The following is a 13,907-nucleotide window of genomic DNA, read 5'->3' on the forward strand; positions in this document are numbered from 1 at the left end:
TTTTGTTTACATTAACATTTACACCAGTAACTTTATCATATTTTATTGTGTGTGTGTATTCATCTTATTGTCTGACTTATTATTACATTAAGGCAATGGTTTTAAATTATTTTCTGTCATGGCCCCCCTAGGGGACAGAACTTTTTTTACTCGACGTGGAGGTGGTCAGGACCCACGGGTACCTGGAGCTACAATTGGATGACAAGCTGGACTGGTCGCCTAACATAGACACTACCTGCAGGAAGGGACAGAGCTCTCTGTCCTTCCTGAGAAGGCTGGGGTCCTTCAACATCTGCAAAAAGCTGCTGCAGATGTTCTACCAGTCTGTGGTGTCCAGCGTCCTCTTCTACGCAGTGGTGTGCTGGGGAGGAAGCTGCAAGAAGAGGGACGCAGCACGCCTGGACAGACTGGTGAGGAGGGCTGGCTCTGTGGTGGGTACAGAGCTGGACTCACTGGTGACAGTGGCAGAGAGGAGGACTCTGGACAAACTACTCTCCATCATGGACAACACACACCACCCTCTGCACAGCACCTTCACCGGGTAGAGGAGCATGTTCAGTGATAGACTGCTGTCACATTCGTGCTCCACAGACAGACTCAAGAACTCTTTTGTTCCCCTGGCCATAAGACTGTACAACACTTCACTGTCACGGCAGGGGAGAAGCACACTGTGAATTCCTGGACTAATTTTTCACTTTTTTCTCACTCCTCATCTGCACTGCTGACCTCAGAGTCAGCCTCCAGTTGGACACTTTAATGCATATTGATAGTCACCTTACTGAGCACTGGTCACTTTAATGAAAATCACTCTAATCATGTCTGGTTTCATCCTACTGTATGAAGGGTGATACTACATTTATAAGGGTCGACATGATCACCCTAATTAGATCAAGTTTCACTCTATTGTCTTTGACACTTAATGCTAATGATAATCCCCCTAATCACTCCTGGTTTCACATTATTGTTTTGGACACTTAATGCTGGTTTCACCTTATTGTTTTGGATAATTAATGCTAATCACTGCTCCTTTATGTTGCTGAGCAATTTAATGGTCCAGCCTGCATCCCTAACTGCCTGCATTGACTGTTTAATGACTGTACTCACACCTCTGGCACTACCTCAAACACCTTTGTTTAAAAGTTTTGGCGCGCAGCTAACCTAAGGCATACCTACATCCTGAATTCCGAGCTCAGATCAACCACTTGAACGCATATTCACGAAGAGCGTCTTTTTATTTCTGCCGAGAAACAGTATTAAGAGGGATCATAAAGTTTACGTATCATTCCGTCCTGTAAAGAAAGTACATCCACGGAGATCCCTGAATTTCCCTTGGGATCAATAAAGTATCTATCTATCTATCTATCTATCTATCTATCTATCTATCTATCTATCTATCTATCACCTCACTTGACGGAGGACACCACGGCCCCTGCTCAACCCCTTGGACATGCCGCCATCACCATTCAACTGCACGGAGACAGCAGAAGACCGTCCTAGCGAAGGACCCTTTTTTGCTTCTTCCATCAACCGTGGACAAAACACTTGTCAACAAGTGAGGCTTAGTTATAGGTCTGGGCAGTTAGATTTAGAGAGTGTGTTTAATAACTGAGTTATTATTGTGAAACTGTGAAAATATTTGCAAATTTTACATTACAAAAACCCAACCTAATCTTTGGTCAGATATTCACTCCTGAAAACCCCAACAATACTAACAGCATAGTTTTGATGACTTTTGGGTAAAACATTTACCTGCCTTGTGGCAGATAGCCCTCTGAAATGTACTCACCAAATGGAAAATCCATGGAGTTATTTTAGTGCCAATAAGTCACAAACTAACAAAAGACGATTTACAAATGCCCCAAGATCCACAAATGGGTGTACGAAGATCCACAAATGCAAAACGCGATCCACAAATGGGTGTATGAAGATCCACAAATGCAAAACCTGATCCACAAATGCAAAATGCGATCCACAATTTGGTGTATGAAGATCCACAAATGCAAACCCTGATAAACAGATGCAACATTAAACTACAACGCATTTTTCTTCACAATCACAAAGCAAGATTTTCATTTGAGGAGCACCCCTTTTTGGCACTCTTATTTTGGCCTGCATGATCCATAAATGCAATCGTGAGCAACAAATGCGAGCTACCTGAAGTAACCACACCAAAACCGCAGAGGGCGCTGCATCATCTCTGTCTTACCGAAAGCTGTCAACAACAGTTGCAAACCATAGGCAGCTGTAGATCTTGCATAGCTCTCTTTGTGAATAGCAGTTACCTCGTTAAGGAAAGCCGAGACGCTATGGAGCTTTTCCGTTCTGTTTTTCGCCTCTTTTGAGCTGGCAAAATCAGTTGATCTGCCGTGAACTATACTAACCGACCTGTGGAATAGATGTTTGCATTTTCTCTGTAAGTAAAAACTAATTTATGTGTCAAGTGTTATCTAGCTAGCTAACACATTAAGGTCAGCCGAAATGTTGTCATGCAAGGCAACTAATCTGGCATGATTTATCTTTTTGTTCTAATTTTTAACATGTGCAAATCTAATAACTGACATACTATGTTTCTTGATATTGTTATATCATTGTTGTGATTGAAATTATATTTAAAATCAAGAAGTAAATAAAAATCCGCTCATAGATGCAGTTCATTGACTGTTCAGTTATGTTTCATAATAAAAGAAACAAGTCTGGTAAGGCCTCAAAAAAGTATCGAGGACACAAACAAAGCCAAATAATTAGGGATGCTCGCTATTGGCTTTTCTACCGATATCCGATATTGTCCAACTCTTAATTTCCGATACCGATATCACCGATACCGATATATGCAGGCTTTTTACATCAAAACTGTTAGGTAACAACAACATAAAATATCTCCTGTGGAATTAACACATTATGCCTAATTTTACTGTGATGCCCCACTGGATGCATATGTGAATGAAACATGGCTTTCCAAATGTACACACTGAGAAAAATAAGAGAACAACTTAAATTATGGAAAAAAGTGCCATATTTATTTAGTGTTAGAGAGAAACCTCAACAACAAACAGCCTCAAACAACACCACAGACAATATAAAAAAAGGAAGAGGCATATCTTCAGTCCATTAGTTGTAAACAAACATAGTCAATGAATGACTGGCCATAACTTGCCAAATAATATACTCAAACTGGGCTCAATCTCTTTTGAGAGTAACAAAATCCTCTCTCCTGATGCCTCCAGTACTCCAAAGGGCATCCTTTCGAGGGGATGGCTTCTCCTAGGTATGCATGCACCTAAAGAAAGAATAAAAAGGAGAGACAGGGAATAAATATATAATAGAATTTCTATTATTTATTTTTCTTTGAAGCACTGACTGCCAAATGGTTATTGTATTCATTGTATGTAATGTATATTTTTAATGTGACGCACTCAGCACAGCAGATTAAATTTAGTTTGATGATTAAGTTAATCAATTACTCACCTGCGCTGTCTCGCTTGTAGGTGCTTGAGCTGCAACTTCATTCTCTGCAAGGATTTCTTGGTACATGTCCCGCAGGTTCGAGCCTTCTTAGGTGGGCAGTCCTGGTCCTCCCGGCCTGGGTCATCTGCACTTCCAACAGCAGCCTCTCCATTGCTGCCACATTGTTTTTTCTCAGTTGACTCTTTAAGCAACAACTGTGTGGTTTTCTTCGGTTTTGGCTGTTGCTGCTTTTCATCACTTTGCTGCGCAAATGTAGCAACTCCGCATGATTCTTCTTGACATGGGTTATTAAATGATGTATTAAAGGAAGACACCTTGTTTCCTCCTCGCATAACCAACGCTTTGCAGTCATTGCAAATTGCAAATTTATTATCCGTAGTTGACAAGTGGAAATAGTTCCAAACCACGGACACCTCATTCACCGGGTGAGCTAACTTGTTAGCCACGAGTCCAGCGTGTTGTATATTGTAGCGTCCGTACGGACGTTAAAGGACGGCGAGAGCGTTCAAATAACAACTTTTAATAACCCGGTCACTGTCGGCCGTGACCACGTCGTTTACAGCAGAGAACAACACATAACTTGCCGTAACAATCCAACTCTCTCCCCCAGCGTTCTCTCATACAGCCATTCAACACGTTCTCGCTGGTGCATTCACTTACTCTCCACATAAATCGGAATTATGAACACATTATCAACTACTGACTTTACAACATGAACCGTTACAATATGTTGTTATTTAACGTCATCAAGCGCGCGCCCATAAACGTCCCATGCTGCGTTCATGCAGACTCGGAAATTCCAATTCCAAATCAGTTCCAATATCGGTTGTAAAAATCCGATACCGATATTTCCAAATATTACATTTTTAAGTCAATATCGGCCCTCCGATATTATCGGACATCCCTACAAATAATTTAAATGTGGCCTGTATCATTACTAATGTGTACATGTTTACAGTCCAAGTAATAAGTGTGTTATACAGAGAATAAAAGGTCACCATGCAGGCTGAAATTCATAGTACTGTATACAAAGGTAGAATATTTCACTAGACGAACTACAAAAATAGGCTGCTGTTATGGTGTTTAGGAGGAGACATATAGGCTCAACAAAAGAATGCATAAAGGTTATGTTTTGGCCAAAATCATGTTTTTTTATTTTGCTTAAATAATTTTTAACGAAGATTTGTTCTTTTCATAGCCAAGAAGAAACTGAACATTTTCAGCCTCTGCATTCAAAATGATTTAGATATTGACAATTCTGTCTTCCTATTTTCCTCTTTTCACCAACATTATATCATACATTAAACTGAGGATTTCCTTTTTCTTGTGTTGTCCCTCTCTCTCCCAGCTCCACCCCTCTCTCCAAAGCCCGCAACTGCTCTGTAAGAGGGGACAGATTGGAGGACCTCACCACTGCTTCTCTTGCCAGGGTGTTTGGTGTACGTCTGATGAGACAGAGAGCTGGACAGCAGTCTGATGTGAAACAGTGGTCCGAGTATCGCACCCGTGCTACTGAGGACACAGCTCGCACCTCCTAAACAATGTATGACAATTCATTCAAAAGATGAAGGGAAGAAAAGAGAGGCCCTGTTTAATACTGAGGTTTTTCTTATAAGCCACATTTTTTTTGTTATATTTACATTTATCTGCTATAACTTGAAAATACTACGTTTATTTGCCTCTTGTATAACCCGCAAAAACCTAACTTAAATACTATCCCCTCCTTACTGAACAATCAAGTGAAAGAAAGTAGCTTAAAATACCACACTATGTTATAAATTTAATTGCCTTCTCAGTCGTGTCTGTACCATGCCACTCCACTCTCTTTATTTGCATGCTGTCTTTAACACTAACTTGCATTCAATGTTAAACACTCAAGTGTTGAAGTTCTTTTAAAGGTATTTGTAACAGTTGCAATTATTGTTTACTTTTAATATGACGAAACTAAAAGATTAAGTTGTATTTACGTTTGTTTTGAAATTATAGTTGTGTATTTTAGTTGATAATTTTATCGGATATATGAGACTTTTATTTTGAAGTTGACTTTTATGTCACGTTGGACTGCTCGCGAGATTTGACATTCAGCGATTGTCAACAGCATGGCAGGATCGGACTCTCAACGAAGAAAAGTTCACAATTCTCTTTATTAGCATGCAACCAAAGGGAATTTGTTTATTGTATTTGGTAATTTATTATTTTGCTTTGATTGACTGTTACTGCATTGATTATGTGCTGTACCTGTCATTTATGTTTGTCTATATTTTTTTTTAGTAATTGTCATTTTTATGCCGTTTAGTTTTCACAGTGGATTTGGGGGAAGCTTCAAATAAACCTGTTGCAAGAAAGCCACTTGTGTCTGCTGTGCTTGGAGGGAATTATAAAACTCAACTGTTTTTCGACGCGAGTGGACATTAATTGACGAGCGGCTACAAGATCAAAGAGCTGCACCAGGCATGTCGGGGCCTGCAGAGCTGTCGGTAAGAACTGAAGGATGAGCACGCAAGCACACGCCAGAGAGAGAGGGAGAGGGAAGTAAAATGACGCACAGTTTTAAGAGTATCGTTTTCCAGAAAATCCATGAAGAAATTGGATACTAAGAAGTAAAGGGTTGTCTAAGAAGAAGGATTCTATAACGGTTTGCTAATTCACTGTGAAAGTTGTTTTGTGTGATACGTGCTCTTGAAGTTAAAGACACTTGCAGGAAAGATATTGTTGTAAGTGTGAAGCTAGAAGTAATTAGTGCCAGTTTGTTAAAGCTAAACCTAAAGTTTCTGAGTATTTATAAGTGTTATATTAAGCATATTTTGAAAGCAATATTCAGAGTTACGATCGGTTGTTTTTTGCACTTTTAGGTTTCTTATACTAGGTACACTTCAGATCTAATTATTGATATAAAATAGTTAATGAAGTGATACTTTTAAGATACTGTTCATCAAAAGGTTAAAATAATTTCTTAAAGAGACTCATAGACAGATGAGCCTACTGTTCAAGTGAGGGATAGTGCAGATAAAAGGAAAAGATGGTGATGCTGAAGACCAACAAGAGGGAGAGCAGCAACCAAGAAGAAGCCAAAGAACCAAATTCCGAACAGAGACGGGTAAAGAAATGCAAGATAGTAAAGTTAAAGGGCTTCAACAAAGGTTCAACTACATTTATGACAAATGGAGAACTCAAGTCAAATCATCAAAGCAGTCATTAACAACATCAACAGAGCCTTTATCTGAAGACTTGCTCAAGGAAATCATATGCGATGTCACAAGTCTTTCTGCAGATATCCAGCGTGTTTATGATGAACTACGCAAAGTCTCAACGCCAGACCACGACATTCGTCAAAACGTAGATCTGTGTGAAGAGGTTTCTAAGTTCATTGTATCCAAAGTCTCAAGTCAACTTGATGGAAAAACTGCAGAAGAACAGCAAGATTGGCCTGAAGCAGGTTCTCTCTTTGACTCAAGCTCTTTCAAGTCAGGTTCTGTTACTTCTCTATTGAAAAGTGGTTCAGAACAATCAAGCAGATCTTCTGTAAAACGACAAGAAGCTGCAGCTGAGGCAGCTGCAAGTCAAGCTGTTCTGAAAGTGTTAAAAGAACAAGAAAAAGAACAACTAGAAATAGAGCGTCTTGAAGCAGAAGCTAAAAGAAAGTTAGCTGATCAAGAGGCAGCAGCTGCAAAGCGTCGTTTAGAGCAAGAAACAGAAGAGCTGAAACAACGATTAAGGAGAGAAGAAGAAGAAGCCAGTATCAGAGCTCAACTGGAAGATGAGTTTACAGCTCTACAAAAGACTCTTGAGGACAAGAAAAGAAGAATACAGCGTTTGGAAGCAGTAAAGGGTCTCAGTGCAGCAAGAGCAAGAATGCAGGTGTATGATCAAGTTAAAGCCACTGAAGAGGACCTGACAGACATTGTGGAGTGTGAGGTAGGAACAGACATACAAGTGCCGGCTCCTACAAGTCCTCAGCCCCTACAAATGTGTCCTGTTCCTCAAGCTGCGACCACCTCGTCTTCTGACAGTACAGCAGAACTACTTAAAGTGTTTACAGGAGCTTTAAGTGACAACAGAATTCCAGTTCTTGAACCTGCAGTATTCAGTGGGGATCCATTGACATATAAAGACTGAAAACTTTAATTTGAAACACTGATAGATCAGAAGAACCTTAAAGACAAAGAAAAGATATACTACCTACGAAGATATGTAAGTGGACAAGCTAAGAAAGCGCTTGATGGCTATTTCCTACTCGGAACGGAATCTTCTTACGCTGCTGCTTGGGAGATTTTGGAGGAAAGATAGGGAAATCCATTTATAATTACAAAATCCTATAGAGACAAACTTCAAGCATGGCCCAAGATAGGTCCTAAAGACATTTTTGAGCTTAGAGAGTTTGTAGATTTTCTATGAAGCTGCAAAGCTGCTATGATTGAAATAGAGACATTGGAAATCTTGAATGACTTTAACGAAAATTTCGAATATAGGTAATAGGTGTGAAGTTACCAGATACCAATATTTCAAAGTTACCAGATTGGCTAACTGCAAGTTGGAACAGAAAGGTTATTGAAGAAGAAGAGGAGAGAAAACAGTTCCCCTCATTCAGCACATTTGTGAAGTTAATAATTAGGGAAGCAAAAATTGCATGTAACCCAATCACATCTTTGCAGTCATTGAAACAATGTGAAACTGAGAAGCCAAAATTCCAAAGACAGACACATTTTGGAGCAAAGACACTGACTACAAGTTCAAATGAAAATACATTACATGCATATTCTGCAAGAAGAATGGACATACTTTGCACAAATGCAGAAAGTTTATGGAGAAAGTTGTGTCAGACAGAATCAAATTCATACAAGCTGAAAAGATCTGCTTGGGTTGCCTCAAGTCAGGTCACCATTCAAAGAGCTGCTTTGCGAGTGTTTGCGACATATGCAAAAAGCGTCATCCTACCTGCCTACATGAAGAACGAGAACAAAGAAACTTCAAGGTAAGAAAAACCAAGTACAACCCAAGAAAAGTACAAAGAAAGACCTCAGTTAACACAACACGAAAAAGCAACTACAAGTGCTTTTTCAAACAGAGTGATACTTGAAGAAACAAATAAACACTTTCAATAATTCCTGTTTGGCTTTCATCCAACAAATCAACCAGAACAAGAAATCCTTGTGTACGCTTTGTTAGATTCTCAAAGTGACACGACAATTGTCTTAAGTGAAGTAGCCGAAGTTTTGATGCAAAGAAAGCACAAGTCAAGCACAAGCTCTCTATTCAATTCAATTAAAAAAAACGTTATTTGTCCTCGGGGGGCAATTCAGGCACACAGAGCAGCAAATAACAACAGTGCAACTATACAAAAACATATAACCAATAAACAAGAATAAAGTGTAAAAGAAGAATAAGTGTCAGGGTGTTAGTACAGGTTAGAATCCAATCACAGAGTTAGATACAATACTCTATGGTTTCAAGAACTACAGTAGTCCACTCTCAAAGACTGAACAATTTACAAGTTAGAGGCTTTTACTTAGATAAGAAGATCTCCTTGCCACCAGTCTACACACATGACTTTCTTCCAGTGAATAGAACTCATATATCAACAGACAAAACGGTAAAAGCTTGGTCTCATTTAGAGCATCTTCAAGAGGAAATGGCACCTCTGCAAGACTGTGAAGTAGGTTTGCTCATTAGGTTCAACTGCTCACAAGCTCTACTTCCAAGGGAAATCGTTTACGGACAAGATAATGAGCCTTATGCACAGCTAACAGACCTTGGATGGAGTGTAATCGGCAACGTGAGTCCATGTGTTGACTACGGTGATGTTATTGGAATCAGCCACCGCATATTGGTAAAACAAGTGACACCAATTGCAGAACTTTTTCCTAACATCAAAACTAAAGTACACTATGTGAACCAAAACAAAGTCAAAGAAATCACTCCCTCAGAAATCCTACGAGTACTTGAATCAGAAGTCTCAGAAAGAACTGGAGAGGATGAACTAGTTTCTCAAGAAGATCTCAAGTTCCTTTCAATGTTGAGAGAAAATATCTCACAGAAAGACAATGGTCACTACGAGATGCCATTACCATGAAAAGGAGAAAGGCCTAATCTACCTAACAACAAAATGTGTGCAATACACAGACTGAAATGTCTAGAAAGGAGACGAAAGAAAGATCAAATGTACTACAAAGACTACGTGAACTTTATGAACGATGTAATTTCACGTGGAGATGCGGAAAGGGTCTCTGAAGAAGAACTCGACAACAATCCAGCTTGGTACATTCAGCATCACGGAGTCTATCATCCGCAGAAACCTGGAAAAATATGTGTAGTATTTGACTGTTTCAAGAAACATCCTTCAATGACCACCTGCTCACCGGCCCTGACCTGACTAACACATTGGTTGGTGTTCTTTGCCGTTTCCGTAAGGGATCAGTAGCAGTCATGTGCGATGTTGAGAGAATGTTTCACATGTTTCATGTAAGAAAGGAAGATCAGGATTACCTTCGATTCCTGGGAAAATGGTAACTTGGACACCACACCATCAACCTACAGAATGAAGGTCCCCTTGTTTGGAGCGGTCTCATCTTTAGGCTGTGCCAACTTTGGCCTAAAATATCTAGCAGCTCAAGGGCAAGGTCAGTTTAGTGAGGATGCCATACGCTTCATTCAAAGACATTTTTATGTTGACGATGGTCTGACAAGTGTTGAAAGCGAAGAGGAAGCCATTCAACTTGTTAAAGAATCAAGAGAACTTTGTTACACTGGCAGATTGAGACTTCACAAGTTCATTTCAAACAGTGACAATGTAATGGCAACCATCCCTGAAGAAGAACGTGCGCCAGTCAAGAAGCAAGACATGGCTTTGAGTGCACCAACAATTGAGAGAGCTCTAGGTGTAAAGTGGTGCATTACATCAGACTCATTCAAGTTTAGTGTTCATGTGAAAGCTAACCCGTTAACAAGAGAGGTGTACTCTCCACTGTTGCCTCAGTATATGATCCCCTAGGGTTCATGTCACCCTTTGTTCTTTTGGGTAAACAAATACTCCAGCAAATGTGCAGAGAGAAGATCAACTGGGATGAGGAATTTCCAGAAAACTTGAGACCTCAGTGGGAGTCCTGGATTAGAGACCTTCCTAAACTGGCTGAAATGGAAATCAAAAGATGTTTATTACCTTCAAGTTTCAGTGATGTCAAAACGTACGAGCTTCACCATTTCACGGATGCAAGCGTTTCTGGATATGGTGTTTGTACTTACCTTCGAGATATTAACAAGTCTGATGAAGTCCATTGCTGTCTGGTAAAGGGAAAGTCAAGAGTTTCGCCTACCAAGATCCCAACTATACCAAGCCTTGAACTCTCTGCAGCTGTTGCTGCAGTTAGAACCAGTGATATGCTCCAGAAAGAACTAGAAATCCGAGATCTGCAAAATTTCTTCTGGACAGATTCCACAGTGGTACTCGGCTACATAAACAATGACGCCAGAAGAGTTCAAGTGTTTGTAGCAAATCGCATTCAGAGAATTATGTCAAGTTCAACACCATTTGATGGTCATATGTTGTCTCAGAGCATAATCCGGCAGATCACGCTTCAAGAGGTTTGACTGCAGACCAACTTAAGACCTCTAACTGGTTTACCGGACCAATGTTTCTTAGGCAGAAGGAACTACCCAACAGAGAATACATGGTGGGAGAAATCAAAGAAGATGACCCTGAACTTCGCAAAGCTTTTGTGTATAACACCAAAGCAAAGGAAGAGAGCTCAATTTTAGACCGCCTGCAAAGGTTCTCTGATTGGTCGAGAGTTGTACAAGCAGTAACCAGATTGAAAAGATGTGTCAAAGAACTAAAAGGTGAAAAGCAGAGAACCAACAAAAGTACAAGTCTAGCAGAAAGGAAAGAAGCAGAATTTACCATTATTAGGTTAGTTCAGGAATAAGCCTTTTCAGATGAGATAAAGAGCTTGAAACTAAAGAAAGCAGTTGCTAAGACTAAAGACAGTAAGACGAGTAAGCTACGAAGGTATCCTTAGGGTTGGAGGATGCTTGTGCAAAGCTGCGATAGATCGATAGATCGATAGATAGATAGATAGATAGATAGATAGATAGATAGATAGATAGATAGATAGATAGATACTTTCTTGATCCCGAGGGAAATTCAACATCCACACATTAAGCATCCGGCAATACCTCCAAGGATTAGCTATATATCAGCTTTACTAATCAAGCACTTTCATGAACAACTTCATCACCAAGTAAGAGGTATGACTACAAACGAACTGCAAGCTCATGGGTAGTGGATCATAGGTTGCAGTAGGGCAGTCTCATCACACATCTTCAAATGCGTTAAGTGCAGAAAATACAAGAGACGTTCTGAGGAACAAATAATAGGTGATTTACCTCAAGACAGAACAGAAACATCCCCTCCTTTCACTTACGCTGGCATAGACTGTTTTGGTCCATTTTACGTGAAGGAAGGAAGGAAAGATCTAAAAAAAAATATGGTCTCTTACTAACCTGTCTATGTTCAAGAGCTATACAGAGAGATGATCGATGACATGACAACTGATGCAATTATCAATGCTTTGAGAGCTTTCATTGCCATAAGAGGAAATGTTCGTCAACTAAGGTGCGATCAAGGAACCAATTTCGTTGGTGCTCGAAGAGAGTTTGCAGAACTCATGAAAGGAACGGATGAAGACAGAGTGAAAGTTCTAGGATGTGAACTTCTCATGAACCCCCCAGCTGCAAGTCACATGGGCAGAGTCTGGGAAAAACAAATTAGAATGATAAGAAGTATTCTTACAGCTATTTTAGATCAGTCAGCACAAAGGCTTGACAGTAGCTCTTTAAGGACTTTCTTTTATGAGGTCATGGCTATTATTAACAGCTGACCACTGACAAGCTGAACATCTCAATGACCCTTCTGGACCTGAACCTTTAACTCCCAACCATATTCTGACAATGAAGTCAACAATCATTCTACCTCCTCCAGGACAATTTGTCAAGGAAGATCTGTATCTTCAAAAGAGATGGCGACGTGTCCAGTATTTGGCCAATGTGTTTTGGACTCGCTGGAGGAATGAATATTTGTTGAACTTACAACTAAGACAAAAGTGGCAGAAAACAAGAAGGAACGCAAAGATCAACAACATTGTCATTCTTCAAGATGATCTGGCACCACACAATGACTGGAGGCTGGCCAGAATCACAAATGTTTATCCAGGGTCAGATGGTAGGGTGAGAAAAGTAAAATTGCTTGTTAGCAACACCACATTTGACAAAAAAGGGAAACTACTACTAAAACAGTGTTTATTGAAAGACCCATACAGAAAGTCGTTACTCTGCTTGAGGAAGAATAAAGGGTTAGATGTTTGTGTGACATGATGTGCATTGTGATTGATAACTGTTAATGGAAGTTGATTGTTTTATTGCAACACAGATGTTGTTTAAAAGGAATCCCACATAAATGATGTGTAATTCGGTGGGAGTGTAACAGTTGCAATTATTGTTAAAAATAAGAGTAAGTTGTATTTAAGTTTGTTTTGAAATTATAGTTGTGCATTTTAGTTGATAATTTTATCGGATATATGAGACTTTTTTAAAAGTTGACTTTTATGTCACGTTGGACTGCTCGCGAGATTTGACATTCAGCGATTGTCGACAGCATGGCAGGAGCAGAAAAGTTCACAATTCTCTTTATTAGCATGCAGCCAACGAGGTAATTTATTTATTGTATTTGGTAATTAGGGACCGAAGCACTGACCAGTGCGAAGGACCCTATTGTTTTTCAAATGATTTTTTTTTTTTTTCTCCGGTCCGTCTCTTTGACGCCCTTTTTCACTGCCTGAACATGAATGAAAACTCACTAAAATCTCCAACGTCATCGGGTCTGGCGAAAAATTTGATATTCTTGTCATTTCGTAAAAAAAATGCGCAAAATGACTCAGTGGCGCCCCCTTCAAATTTTCAAAAGGGCCTCCCCATTGAGGTTTTTTCATCGTACGTGCACGACAATTTTTAGACACATTAAGCATGCGAGATCTCACATAAAATCCTCTTACACCCATAGTCAAAACCACACAGGAAGTCCGCCATATTTCTTTTCATTGGCGAAAATTCGCGTTTCACAGGTTAGCTATTTGAACGAACTCCTCCAAAAGCAATTATCCGATTGACACAATGAGAATGTCAGTGTGTTCTGGACATGTTGAAGATCTCTCGTTGTGCTCTGCACGTTATTTCCTCAAAGGGCGTGGTCATACGGACGCGTTGTTCGTCACAAACAGGAAGCAGTTTGTTATGGGCCTTAATATAGTCATACACTCACCAACCATCAGACACATGATCCCAGTGGAAAAATGAAACTAGACATGCTGACATAAAAAGTGGGCGTGGTTACATGACTCAGTGGCGCCCCCTTGAAATTTTCAAAAAGGCCTCCCCATTTAGATTTTATTTTC

General features: G+C 39.8%; 1 protein-coding gene across 8 annotated transcripts in view; it reads right to left on the reverse strand.

The window, feature by feature from the left end:
- Positions 1-13,907, reverse strand: part of pdxdc1 (pyridoxal-dependent decarboxylase domain containing 1) — a 78,704-nt gene that overhangs the window by 4,466 nt on the left and 60,331 nt on the right. The gene's annotated exons all lie outside the window — the stretch shown is intronic.

The sequence above is a fragment of the Symphodus melops genome (genome assembly GCF_947650265.1).
Source record: "Symphodus melops genome assembly, chromosome: 17".
Lineage (NCBI taxonomy): Eukaryota > Metazoa > Chordata > Actinopteri > Labriformes > Labridae > Symphodus > Symphodus melops.